The following is a 12,361-nucleotide window of genomic DNA, read 5'->3' as shown; positions in this document are numbered from 1 at the left end:
AACATGTTTTTATACCTTACTCCTTCTTCATTGCTCTGAAGCTCCAGGTTACATCTAAAATTAGTACCCTGTTTCCCCGAAAATAAGTGTCCTGGTTTTGTTAAAAACAAGAACAGTTTCTCTTTTAGTGAATTTTTCCTTTCAGCTAAGTTCTTCCAAGTAACTGCACTTTCCTGAAGTTAGCTGCACATTTTTTTCTCGGACACTGTACTCGATGCTGATAAGATGACCAATGGAATGCTGAAGAAGCTCATGTTTAGATTTATTACTATGGTAACTAAGGTTAACTGATAACAGGACATATTTGCAGGAGGGGTGGACGGAACAGGTGACTAAAACTGACCAAGTATTCCATCCCATAATCATCATACATTCTATATAAGAGGAAGATCACAAGGGTCTCGCTCTCTTCAACCGTGGCTGGCACCTGAAGAGGACCCTACCTGTCTGCCTGTGATCTATAAGCCCGAGGCCCTGCATCCCTGAAATCCAGTTTCCAGTTTGCTGTGAAGTCCCGTCCATGACTTCCAGGTGCCTGCCCTGCAGCTGCTGGATCCAAGCCAGATACTAGTTCTGCTGCTGCTGGAGTGACACCAACTCCATATCAGGCATTCAAGATTGGTTTTGTATATTTTGTATATTTTCTCTATTTATTAGTAGCATTAGTAAAACCTTTAAAACCCTTCCAACTTGAAGTCTAAGTCTCTCTTCCTTCCTCCTTATCTTCCTTATCATCTTTCCTATCTAAAGGAGAGGGTGGGGAGAGGGTGAGGGGGTAACAGAGAGCATCTGTCATGGTTTATTGTTGCTTTGCTTTAAACCCTGACAATAAGACAGGGTCTTCTATTAATTTTTGCTCCAAAACCTATTACTTTTTTATATGTATAGCTGCCTGGACACTGTTTAAATTGACTTTTTTTGTGAACTATAACTAGGGCTTATTTTTGGAGTAGGGCTTATATTTCAAGTATCCTCAAAAATCCTGAAAAATCATGCTAGGACTTATTTTGGGGGAAACAGGGCATATATCTTGCCACTTATGTATGTTAGATATTATTTCTTTGTTTGTTTTGTTACCCCTGGAACTAGTTTTGTCCAACTCTAGGTCCACGGGTTTTTTTAAGTGACCACAGGTGACTTTTTTTATAGCTGCGGGATCTCCTATGCCGGTGTGTGCCGCATATTTTATCATGCCATGCATGTATACATCTATGCTGCATCCTCTGTCTCCACTTCTTGGAGGCCTCTGCTGTCATACTGGGCCTATATTTCTCTACATTATTGTGTTAGTTGTAAATATCTCATTCTACCTAGAACAACTGATTCTTATTGCTATCTATATAAAACTATGGTTGTATCACGCAAAGATAAAAGTAAAAATTTGGTCACAGACATGTAGTTATTTAGATAAATGACTGTCACAGCTAAACTAAGTAATACAAAGCTGTAGCCATGTCAAAAAAATTTCAGGCAGAGGAGGCCTGACACACCTGTCCTGAGGCCTTGCAAACTCAGTATAAAGCTTATGGCCTGTTACTAGAAATAGCAATACTGTATTACAGGACTACATTATTACAGACTTGAGCTAAAAATGTGTTAGAAAAGTACCTCGACCCAGATATGCAAACTCAGTAAATGCCATAAATGTGAAAACTCAGTACCTAGCCTGTGCCCATACTGCTATGTGAGTCACACTCAAGTCAGGAGATAAGGTATTGATACTACTGCCCTAATGACTTGTATCAACGGTGCTAACTTTGCTACTTGCAGCATGAAAAAAGCATTGACCCCATGCTGTCCCAAAAACAAGGTTCTGTCACCCAGTGTCCATACAAATGAGCCAAACTGTAGCACACAGAGATGAGATATTGTTTGTTACAGAGTTGCACAAGCCTGGATGCTGGAATAAAGGCGGCACACCAGAAAGAAAATAATAGGCATTATATACAAAATCTTATCACTACTCAGGGCAGTACTAAAGAGTCAACTGGTCACACATTTGAATATCGCATTACATAATCCTTTTAGCATATAATGTGCAATGTTCAGCTAAAGGACACTTTATCCAACAGTCTCAAGATATGTGTTAAAGCAAGACTCAACTAATTGTTTTGCAAGTCACTCTTTGTTATATGAGTAGACTGACATAAAACTAAAAGGATTTACATATCTTTAGGTTAGCAATTGCAGACGGGATTCATTCTTTTAAGTGGTAATAATAATTCCCTCCTTTAGGACTTATTTGTATGCATCTATATATCGAATAAGTCCTACCTTTTCTAAACTCTTTTAGTGAGTGACTGCAACACAACACTTCATTACACATTGCAACATAACATACAAATATACAAATATAACAATTGCTATTACAATAAATACAATCAACTTCTTAATCCACGTCTGTAAACTAGGAATTCAGGACATCAATTATGTCCAAACTTCTTGAAATCCTTAAGAGGTATTGCTTTTCTGTACCTCATGCAAAATGGTAGTATGTTTCCAAATCTCCTCTAACTCAGTCATAATTCTTTTAGATTGATCAACATTCAAATGAAGTGTTTTCCCCAAAGTGGTCAAGTTATATTAATAGGAAGAGGTATTCTTGATATAGGAATCCCTTTATTTGAATATTCTGCGAAATGTGTGCATATCCAGCAATTGGTCTTGGCAGCTATATGCATGGTCTTCTGGAACATCATAAAATGTACATCTTGGGTTCATGGATTCTCCTGATTTAACAGTCTGTGAACTTACTGTACCATATAACGGGCAAAGACATATGTAACTCTAATACATATTTAAACAGATATCTACAAAGAAAACAGGCTAATATTAATGCTACATTGAATATTAACAAACCTCCTTGAATGCAATCAAATTCTATATAAGATTCTATTTCAGTCCAAGTGCAGTTCATTAAGTTTTAGTGTTAAAGAAGTGATCTCTTTTGATTTCTACTGAGTCTCTGTACTTTAATCTAGCATAGTGGATCCAGGAAATTACTCCTTTAAGTTTCACAGCTGTGTTAGTTACTAACAATACCATACAGGGTCCTTTCCACCTCTCTTTCAAAGATTCATCCTTCCAGGTCCAAGGACAGACTTGATCTCCAGGTCAGAAGGGAGGTACAGACACATCCAATGCCACGGGTGCTTTCTCCTATGTAATGATAAGAAAGTTTTTCCCAAAGACAACATATATTCAGTGAGCATTTGGTTCCCCAAAAATATGCATTTGATCGACTCTTCCTGTCAGTTTTACTGAATAGGGTCTCCCATACAATATTTCAAAAGGACTTACTTTTTCTCTTACTCTTGGGGTAATGCGAATTCTCAGTAAAGCAACTGGCAATACATCTATCCATTTTACATGAGTTTCCTGACAGAATTTAGCTAATTGCCTTTTTGTGGATTAGTTCCTTCTTTCTACCTTTCCACTAGATTGAGGTCTCCAAGGGTTATGCAAATCCCATCTTACCCCCAGAAGAGTAGAAATGGTATGTGCAACGGCCAAATCTTGGTACAATTTCATTTAATAACTTCTTTGCTACTTCCCTAGCTTTGTTGGTCTGGCATGGGAAAGCTTCAGGCCATCCAGAAAAGGTATCTACTAATACCAAAAGATATTTTTAATTATTACATTTGAGTAATTCAGAAAAATCAATTTGCCAATATTCTCCTGGAAAATTCCCTCTTTTTACCTCTCCAGATGGAAGCTTTAACCCTATCTTACAATTAATTTTACAACATATCACACATTTTTTTTTCACTATTTGATTAGCACAACTTTGCATTTTAGGTTCAACTACATATCTTTTAAGATTTGCTATCATAGCACCTGCTCTCATATGTTTTTTTTGTGGAATCAGGGCACACATTGTCGCTCCATTGACCACTTTCTTTGCAGTTTTATCAGCTTTACAATTACCTCATTGTAAGAGTCGGTCTGAAGATGGAACAGTGTTTGCCTGAAACATTGTCATCAGGGACTAGGAGAACTGAGGCCCTGACAGAAAGAACGCATGGACAATGACTTGGAGAGAGGCCTGAGGAGACGAATTGTGTTGCACAGGTCTCTCTGACCCAGGGAGCTACTGCTAACAATGGCTGCTGTATGGACTTCACCTGCTGCCTCAGCCAAGCTAGCCCCCGCCTCCTAAAAGGGATTGTTATGCGAGTCTCTCCGACCCAGGGACAATAGCTGCTGTCCAGAAGATGGATTCTCACCTGCAGCCTCAGTCACACCTGTCCCCCACCTCCTCCCTCAAACAAAGGCCAACAAAGAAGAGCATGCCCAGAAGCTCACCAAGGGTCCCGAGGTCACCCAATGGACCAGAAGGAGACCCCTGAATGTGAGGTCACGCAAGTGCAGACGGGTCCTGGCAAGAGAAGCGAGGACTTTTCGAGCCTGCGCAGTTTAAGCCTGGGTTGTGAAACAAATACAGAGTCTGGCCTCAAAACAATGGGAGCAAGGGGGGGTGAAAAAGCATAAGAGATGACTCCCGAATGGACACTGTTAAGATCTTCCCACCAGAGGATTCTGAACCACAACGGAGGACCGGCAGGATTCTACGGGACTGGAGACCAGAGGGACGCCTTTGGAACTTGTCTGGTGGTAAACCAATCCTCATTCCCACCTTTTTCTTTTTCTTCTTCCTTTCACCTTTTCTCTACTCTCTCTCCATCGCGTGCCGCTCTACAGGTAAAACAATAAAGTAACACTGTTTGATTGAATTATAACCCCTTGGAATTTTGGTTGCCTTAATTTTGCGCTTCAAAATCAAGGTAAACGAACCATCACAAGTCCATCACCGAATGGACCATGACACTCATAATTTCGGATTGTCCAAATTGGTGAGCCTTACAGTGCATTATTGACACCTCTTTAGGTTTTAGAACAGCTTCTAATAGCTTCAATATTTCTTGCCCATGTCTGAGAGGTGACGCTCATGAAGTCACAAGTCCTCTTTCTTTCCATATTGCCCATGTGCACATACAATTCCAAAAGTATATTTCAAGTCTGTATATAAATTAAGTCACTCATCTTGTGACAATTTTTAGGCTCTGGTCAAAGCAATCGGCTCAGCTTTCTGTGCTGATGTCAAGGTTTTAAAGGGGTTTTACTAATGCTACTAATAAATAGAGAATATATACAAAATATACAAAACCAATCTCGCATGCTCGATGTGGATTTGGCATCACTCCAGCAGTGGCGGAGCTGGGTGTGTGGAGCTGGCGTGCCTCCAGCAGGTGCAGGCCAGGCCCCCGGAAGTCATGGGCAGGACTTCACAGCAAACTAGAAACTGGTTGCAGGGATGCAGGGCCTGAGGCCTGTAGATCACAGGCAGACAGACAGGGTCCTCTCTAGTTGCCGGCCATGGTCGAAGAGAGCTTGACCCTAGTGATCACCCTCTTAGATAGGGGGTATGATGATTATGGGATGAAATACTTCCGTTGGTCAGTTCTAGTCACCTGTTCCATCCACCCCTCCTCAAACATGCCCCTCTCACAACAGAACGTGGGAAAACTTATCAGTCTTTCTTGACTACCATAGTAATAAATCTAAACACGAGCTTCTTCAGCCTCTAATACAGTTAATTCCTTAGATCCCCCAGTCACTCCTTCAATACTGACAGATACTGACTCTTTAAGATTCGATGGCATCATTGTACACTGTGCACCAGTGTCTACCAGGGCTTTAAACTCATGTGGTTCTGACGTACCAGGCCACCGAATCCACACAGTCCAATAAACTCTGTTGTCATTGTCCCTCTCCTCCACCTGGCTGGAGGCAGGGCCCCACTAATTGGTGCTTTGCACAGTTTCTGGTAGGGAGACACAAGAATCCCTCCTCAAGCTCGTTGTGAGATCAATGCAATTGGTGCTTTACTCAGTCTCTGGTAGGGAGACACAAGAATCCCTCCAACTCTGGCTGGAAAGCCTCCCACTGGAAACTGGAGCAGCTTTTCTCTTGGGAGCTTTCTTTTTCAACTCACGTACTCATTCCTGTAAGTCAGCAGTGGGCTTGCCATGCCAATTACTCATATCTTCTCCCTGGTCACGCAGAAAAAAACATAATTCACCTCGTGACATATTGCATTTCTCTCGGGCTGATGCTGCAGAAGGGCATCTCTTCCCAATAGCTGTGGCTCGGGCCTGTGTATGTGACGAGTAGGATCTGTCCTCCCTCTTGGAAAGTTTGTCACACAGTTTCTCCACAGCTGTGACACAGGCTTGTAGGAGAGAAGAAAGAGTGTCTTCATACTGCTGCAACATGTCTGCTACTTCACCCACAGTTGATCAACTGTCTTTTGAAAGGGTGAGTAATCCTAAAGTGCGGCATAAGACGGTGGTGTGCTCTGCACAAACTTCCGCATTATACCTCGGGTACATGGCAGGATCTATTATTGTCTGTGGGTCACTGTAAATTATCTCTCGCACAGTCAGTTCTCTCAGATACCTAATACTTTTCTCCATGGTGGTCCCTTTTGTTGGGCAGCATACAATATCATCTTTTAAAGGATAGCTGATTTTTAGTGCTGACAAAATTCTACTCCAGAGGCTTTGACTTTGCTGCTTCTTTGCAATTGCCTTATCAATGCCACCATCTCCGGCCAGGGATCTTCATCGACTGACTTCACTGCCACTGTCCAAACTATTAGCCCCATTGTCCCAGCATCGAATGAGCCAAGTGACAACTGGCTCGCCTTCACGACGGCTAAAGTCTTGTTTCACAGTCCTCATCTCCTTCAGAGACAAGGAGCATTCTATGAGCTCATCCTTTGCTGGTCGCTTTGCTTTAGAAGGACCCACTGGTTGCTTTGCTGTACTATCCCGGGGTAGCAGTGGATGGAGTTGAAAAAGGGCTGTAGGAGGAGCTGTAGAAGGGCTCTCTGGTTGTTTTGATATAGAAGGACCCTCTTCTTCCTCCTCTGATTCTTCTTCATCATCACCTTGTTCTATTCCAGAAACAACCTCTCCCTGCTCTGTGGTAGAAGGACCCTCTGCTTCCTCTTCTTCATCTACCTTCACAATGGATTCCAATTGTGCTTTCTTTTGCTTCCTCCTTGTTGGGGCAACCAATACTGCTGAAGTCTGAATGGCCACATTACATGTTGTGGGGGTCTGAGTGGATGCAGAAACTAACGTTGCAGTTGTAGTGGCTGCTGTATCCGAGTCAGGAACTGGAGCTGCTGCAGAGTCTGTCAAGGGGGGTGCACTAGATGTCACGAATGTTGCAGCTTTAAAAGCGGCAACTCCTGCCACAGAAGTTAGAATCGCTACAGTCCTCCTAAACAGTTTTATCAGCAGCAAAGACTAACACACATTCCAGAGACCAAAAAATACCAACAAGCTTCGCTCAAAGGTCCAGGGATATTCAAAATTCCCAAAAGCATCTGTAATTTGTTCTAATGACACAGGCAGAGAATAGTTAAATAGCTCTCCTAAAATCTCACTCCTGAAACTGAGAAAACAAAAGGCACAGGTCTCTTTAATTTCTTCTGCTTCTACCAGGGAATTCCAAAAATGCAGACTCCCAAAGTATGACAACGAGTAGAAATACATTATGGACTTAACTAAAATCACATATAATCAGTGATACAGAACCCAGGATGAAAACTATTATAACAAATTCATCCCTTCTTCCAAAAGTAATGTTCTGCACAAAAACATAAACAAGAAGAATTAACCCCCAAAAAGGCATTATTAAATCCAAATAGATTTGCAACAACATCCTTTAAAATTAAAAGCAAACTCAAACCACAGTCTGCTTTATGAACCGTAAAGCACACAGATCTATCATTTCCCAAAGTTTCCTCCCACCAGAGGATTCAAACACAGGCCATGCACATCAAAGCCCAATGCTGTCTCACTTAATCTACCCGGTAAGCTGTTTCCATTCATTGCCAGATACTACTCATAGCCCATCTCAGTCAAAACCCTGTCCCTGCTCTGGCACAATAAAATCTGTCACGATTTCTCACGCAAATCCAAGTCATGGCACCAATAAAACCTGTCACGATTTCTCTTATCTCATCCCCATATTCTCTCTCTCTCTGTACAGTCTCGTTTCCCCGGTACGTTCTCTTTTCCCCATACAGGCCACCAATTAAATCTGTCAAGGTTTAACGCAAGGCAGCAATAAACCATGGCAGATGCTCCCTGTTAGCCCCTCACTTCCCGCCACCCCTTTCCTTTAGATTGGAAAGATGATAAAAAAGATAAGGGGAAAGGAAGAAAGACTTAGACTTCAAGTTGGAAAGTTTTAAAGGGTTTTACTAATGCTACTAATACATAGAAAATAGATACAAAATATACAAAACCAATCTCACATGCGTGATGTGGAGCTGGCGTCACTTCAGCAGCGGCGGAGCTGGGTGTGTGGAGCTGGTGGCTCCAGCAGGTGCAGGCCAGGCCCCCGGAAGTCATGGGCGGGACTTCACAGCAAATCGGAACCTGGTTGCAGGGATGCAGGGCCTGAGGCCTGTAGATCACAGGCAGACAGACAGGGTCCTCTCTAGATGCCAGCCGTGGTCAAAGAGAGCTTGACCCTCATGATCACCCTCTTAGACAGGGGGTATGATGATTATGGGATGGAATACTTCCGTTGGTCAGTTCTAGTCACCTGTTCCATCCACCTCTCCTCAAACATGCCCCTCTCACAACAGAATGTGGGAAAACTTATCAGTCTTTCTTGGCTACCATAGTAATAATTCTAAACACGAGCTTCTTTAGCATTCCGTTGGCCTCTTATCAGCACCGAGTACAGCATCCTAGGAAAAATATGTAGGCTAAAACTCAGAAAAGTACAGTCACCTAGAACTTAGCTGAAAGAAAAATCACTAAAAGAGAACCGGTCTTGTTTTTAACAAAACCAAGACAGCTGAGGTATTTGATGGCAATGGTTGTGATTCAGTTATATTCTCTAAAGTTACCACAGCATATCCAGATCATTGTTCCCCACACAGAGTAGAACTATTCCCATCTGTACAGAGAGTCCACTCCAGATCTTCCATTGGTGTGGGGGATTACGGTGGGTCCATGGATTCCCTGACACAGGGTGTGGGAACAGAGATTGGCCTTGAAGATATTAAGGTGTACCCATGAGAAAGAAGGGAGTAAGAGAGTATCTGGAGGCGGCAGAACTGTGATGGCTGGTGTTGAGTCATGGAGACGGAGCACGGTGTAGCAAGGAGAGCAGCGGGAATAGCTGCCATAGATCTGCATCACTGAAGAGACATTGACACCTGGAGTGTCAGGTGCGCCACCAGGAACATGGTAGGGAACCTCTCTAAAGAAGATGGTATTATATTATCTACATGGAAGTTGTTTCTGAAGAAGCAGGGTATTAGCCTTCCAGAATTGACTTTACGAAAGATGTTACTATGGGGCAAGACGTTAGGTTTGGAGGCTAATACGGTGGCAGCATTTAGTGTGTCACAATGGATGGACTTGGGAAATAAACTGTTTGATAATGCTACTTAAGGAACCAAAGAAACAACTGAACTGTTAACGACATAGCACTTGTTGCTAGAGACTTTGAGAGTATTAAAAGAGCAAGGGGAACAGGCAGAGACAGTGGAGGAGGATGGCTTCCCTGGGCTAGATTTGGAAGAAAAAAAGAATATGTGCACTGTTCTGAACCTCTGTGTTGCTAATGATTCTCCAGCACCTACATACTTGCACAGTTTTTGTTGATGATTCAGGGAAGTCTCATAAAGCTGTAGTAGTCTGGCATGAAGATAACATTTGGCATCATTCTGTAAAAATTACTGAAGGTTCAACCCAATTAGTAGAACTTGGCGCAGCTTTACATTACTTAGAGCTTTTTAAGGGGGAACCTCTTAATTTCATTTGTGATTCTGAGTACATAGTCAAGGTCCAACGTACACATCTGATTCTGAAATGTTTTTTGTAAAAACAAAAAGGGGAGAAGTAGGGGAAACACCACAAAACCAATTGTCAAAACCACTGTATGTGACGAATCACTTAGATATAAGTGGTGAAGCCACTGTGATGAAACACTTTGCAAGTATGACCCAAAAACATGCTAAATCAGAAAGAACCTACATTAGTTATGGTAAAATCACTAGTTAATGGTCAGTGGGAAGGGCCACATCAATTGATAACGTGGGTCAAAGTTATGCTTGTGCCATTATAGAACAAGGGCCGCATTGGTTGCCTGCGCAAAATGTGAAACCTATGTTGCCTTCCTAACGATGACTGCTGCAGCTGCTGTATTTTGGATGCCTGCACAGACAAAGATTAACATGTGGATTACTTTAGCCAACATGACTGACCAGGACTCCATATGCCTGGCTATGGCATCTCCAGAAAACCCGTTGCACACATGCTTGGTTGGCATCCCCCTTGATGACTACAGCAGCATCACATAACTGTTTCAAAATAGTGGTCGGTGCAAAGGCATCGCAACGAATTGTAATAGTACCAACATGACACTTTGGATTAATTGCCTCCCGGAAGCAGATATCGAACCACAGGAACTGGAATTGGTGGCATCTGTGCCCATGGACACTTGTATCCAGCTGGTTTGTGAAAAGTGTCAGAACAATATGCAAGAGCATGAATGGATAAAACTGCAAAATGTTAATGCTACCCTTGGTGACTATAGAAACAAAACACCGTGGTGTAATGCCTCACAGAAGAATCCAAGTGGTGTAATTGATAATGTGGGATAGTGACCTTGAAAACTCCTGTGTAGTGTATTCTTGATCTGTGGAGATAGAGTCTGGCCAGGAATTCTTTCTAATGCTGTTAGAGGACCGTGTAGTTTGGGACAATTAACTCTCTTAACACCCAATGACAATAGATCACAGAAGAGCAAGATGGGAAAAACACTTCTGCATGTATATGAGTCAAAATGTGATGATAATTTCGATTTTTTGGGGATCAGTGTTAAGAGTTTTAGGATCTCTTGTACCTGGTGTAGGCACAGCTAAAGCTTTAAATAGTTTAGAAAAATTAGGATGCTGGCTAGTTAAGCAAACTAACAGAACTTCTAAGGCTTTAAGTGGACTTTTGTTAGATGTAGATTCTATAAGACATGCTACACTGCAGAATAGAGCCCAAATAGACTTTTTGATATTAGCTCAAGGACATGGTTGTGAGGACTTTGAAGGGATGTGTTGCATGAACTTGTCTGATCATTCTGAAAGCCAGGTGGAGGTGCCGCTGGGCCTCCCTGACAAAATGGGTCAGTGCACACGCTGGAGCCCAATTGGCACCTGCCCCCCTGCTGCCCTAGCAAGCTGGACTGGGCAAGGCTTTTATTGGTTTCTCATCTGGTGTGCTACAACTGTTATCCCAAAACCAGGATTCTTTACCTGGTGTGCATACAAAAGAGACAAATTTAGTACACCAAGATGAGACACAGCCTATCACAGAGTTGCGCAAGTCTGGATGCTGGAATAAAGCTAGCATGCCAGAAAGAAAATCAATAGCCATCACACACAAAATCTTATCATCACATTAACACAGTAAAGAACTAAATTACTCATGGTCATAGAATCATAGAATGCTAGGGACTGGAAGGAACCTCAAAAGATCATCTAGTCCAATCCCCCTGCCGGAGCAGAAACACCTAGATGAGGCTACACAGGAATGTGTCCAGGTGGGTTTTGAATGCCTCTAGAGTAGGAGACTCCACAACCTCCCTGGGCAGCCTGTTCCAGTGCTCCAACACCCTCACTGAGAAGAAGTTTCTTCTCAAATTTAAGTGGAACCTCTTACGTTCCAGCTTAAACCCATTACCCCTTGTCCTACCATTGTTTGTCACCGAGAAGAGCCTGGCTCCATCCTCATGACACTCACCCTTTGTATATTTGTAAACATTAATAAGATCACCCCTCAGTCTCCTCTTCTCCAAATTAAAGAGACCCAGCTCCCTCAGCCTTTCCTCATAAGGGAGGTGCTCCACTCCCTTAACCATCCTGGTTGCCCTACACTGGACTCTCTCCAGCAGTTCCCTGTCCTTCTTGAACTGAAGAGCCCAGAACTGGAAACAATATTCCAGATGGGGTCTCACCAGGGCAGAGTAGAGAGGAAGAACCTCTCTCGACCTACTAACCACTCCCCTTCTAATACATCCCAGGATGCCATTGGCCCTCTTGGCCACAAGGGCACAGTGCTGGCTCATGGTCATCCTGCTGTCCACCAGGATCCCCAGGTCCCTCTCCCCTACACTGCTCTCTAATGGATCATTCCCCAACTTATACTGGAACCTGGAGTTGTTCCTGCCCAGATGCAATACTCTACATGACTCTACTCTATGACTGCTGAGCTTGTTAAAGTTCAAATCAGTCTACCTGTGAAACTGTCTGCAGTGATTTAATGACTTTTTT

The sequence above is a fragment of the Nesoenas mayeri genome, assembly GCF_963082525.1.
Source record: "Nesoenas mayeri genome assembly, chromosome: W".
In the NCBI taxonomy this organism is placed as follows: Eukaryota; Metazoa; Chordata; class Aves; order Columbiformes; family Columbidae; genus Nesoenas; species Nesoenas mayeri.
The sequence above is the reverse complement of the archived record's forward strand: the minus strand, read 5'-3'. Positions refer to the sequence as shown.